This window comes from Telmatherina bonti (assembly GCF_933228915.1).
Source record: "Telmatherina bonti genome assembly, chromosome: 11".
Taxonomy (NCBI): domain Eukaryota; kingdom Metazoa; phylum Chordata; class Actinopteri; order Atheriniformes; family Telmatherinidae; genus Telmatherina; species Telmatherina bonti.
In genome coordinates, this window is record NC_136629.1 from 25,545,544 (window position 1) to 25,548,289 (window position 2,746).

Here is a 2,746-nt window from a genome sequence, read left to right on the forward strand (position 1 = left end):
TTAAAAGCCTTTACTTTAGCTTCATTCTGAAGGGAATTCAGCAGCATGTCAGCAAGATCAGACTCTCTTAAAACAGGAGATATGCGTGCAAATGTATATGCATGTATTTATTTGTATGTGACAGATGCGTGTATGACTGTGCTAGTTCCCTCTGAAGTTTTCTTCACATGCATGAAAATAAAACCCACGATATGCTGTCCACAATGGCACCTCACTCGATGAGCTGTGACGTTATAGTATCTTGGCATTTTAAATTGCCTGTGTGTGCTCTCAGCAACTGGCTTTATGTGCCTATAATCTTTAAAGGGGGTTATAATGGCTTGGCCAGAAATGCATTAGCCACAACATCTGTTTTCCTTGCTTTTATACACAGAAACACACACACATACACGGATGCACAAGCATTGTTTTCTTCCTCCCTCCCTTTTGTTTTGCGGCTCCATTTGTTAATTGAGCTGTGTGTTTTGCCTGTAGACAACTGCATATGGCACAGATAGTTTCCTGCTCCAGCAAGTCAACAGTCAGATGTAATCAGATCAGGCCTAACGCAGTAATGAAGCATCTGGCTCAACTTGATGTGCTCTTCAATTCTTTTCTTTTATTTTTACTATAATGTATTGATTGTCATTAATTTAAGAATAGGCTTTAAATGGTAAAGTTTAAAACTCAAGTTTTCTCTGCTTTTCTTGCTCATCTTTGCAGTTACTGTTTAGCTCAGAACCGATGACTTTTTCAGCAAACCCATCTGATGATAAAGCAGAATTATCTTCGATTAAGTATAGACTGCAGGGTAAAGCATCCATGAACATGACCATCTTCAGAAAAGCAGCTGTAAGATAAAAGTCAAACCCTTCTACTCAGCACATAACCTAACATTCCCTACTTACTCCTTTGACTGCAAACTCTTCTGAAAAGGTTACAGTACTCTGAATGAAAGGCCCCAAACTTACTGTTCGACAAGCAGGGGTGTGAAAAATGCAGTGACATGGCAGGAGGTGCATCTAGTCCTGCTGCTTATCATCTTGCTGGAGGGAATGTTTTTGTCATTCTGGCCACTTCGTCTGACCGCTCTAACATCTGGTGTCTGCTCTGCTTGAGAAATTGGTCCAGAGAGCAAAATCTGCTTCGTCAATATGGGCTCAGAGAATAGCTGCAGTAAAGGAGAAATTGTGAGTTACGTTTGGATGATAAATGAGGAGATGATGAATGTAGAGAAAAGGTGCATTTATCAACAATCATCTACCTGTTTGGGTGGACTGGAAAATGACACAAAAAAGTAGTTTATTACATGTTTAATTTCCCAGTGTAAACCTATTACTGGGTCTCTGTCTGAGAAAAAAAGACTGAAATTACATTTGACATAGCCTTTTCGTGTCATATTTTGTTCATGAATATTTTTTAGCCTGATGCTATTCAAACTTGGCATCACAACACTGCCATTAAACAAAGGACTAATTTCTGCTAATGAGAAGCTCCAAACACAAGAAAATTCAGGCTAATTTTGACACAGAGAAAGGAGGGGGGCATAACATTTGATCATTGTTAATCAGTATTTTCTAGTGATACGATACACTTGCATCATCATGTGCATGTCTGTTCCATTCATTTGACCTTAGCACTCCTTCAGTAGAAGGAATATGAATACACGTGGTAACACTGAAAGTATTACAGCCTCATTGAGTCATTTGCGTGTGGCTGCATCTCGGTGGGGAATGATTTTGACACTGTTGGCCTTTCCTTGATAAATTAGGTCCCAGGGTAGACATCCAACATTACACTGCACATTCATTATGAGTTAAGCACTACACATATGGAAAGGTAAGTGCTATATCACCGCACATTAACAGGCTATTATCAAGAAACATTATGAGACATGAGCTTATCTGATGCATTCTCTGAATGGTTTGCACCCATCAAAACTCCAAATTACTCCATTGTTTATATTCACATGCTTGATGTATTGGCTATAGGTGTGCAGGCGGTCTAGATGTAATTGGCTTTCAATCCAGAGACCTTGGGAGTAAAGAGGAATGAATTTAAAAATAAGACACACTTCCTAATTGGAAGAAGGTGGAGCTCAGGGGACAGAGGAGATTGGTGGAGAGTTTCAGAATGAGTGTAATGATTTCCTGAGGGCAGCAGAAAGGCCAGGGGCAGGCATGATCAGGAAGCAGCCAAAGAAATAGAGGAAAGAGGAGGTCAGAAGGATCAGGGGATGAGGAGCTATCTTGAGACCCTTTGTGTAACACTGTGCAGAGAGGAAAGGAAAACCACAGACTTTAGAACTTCAGATATCTTGCTCTCGAGCATATTGTTGCAGAAAAAGTAAAGTTGCGATGAATAACATTTAACTCAGCAGTTTAGTTTATAGTTCAGTGAGGCTGTTTAGTACCTGGTTATTGTGCATGCAGGTAAAATATAATTCAGTGGAATCTAAAGTAAATACTTGCTGTAGGAAAATTTAGGGGTTTTATAATGCTTCTGCGCAAACAACCAAAACAGAAACCACAAGTTAAATATTTGATTAACAAAATTCACTGCTTGACAAAGTCATGTGTCTTTACCTGGAAGATATTGTGGATAAGTAATGAAACTGAGTCAAACATTTTGGAGCCACAGGTATGCTCATCAGACAGTGTATATTTATCATACAGCTATATTGCTTGCGTTAGTCATGCTTACTAAACACTAAAGCAAACTCCAGATAAAGTTCTGCTCAGTTTCTTCATCATTCTCTGAGGAGATT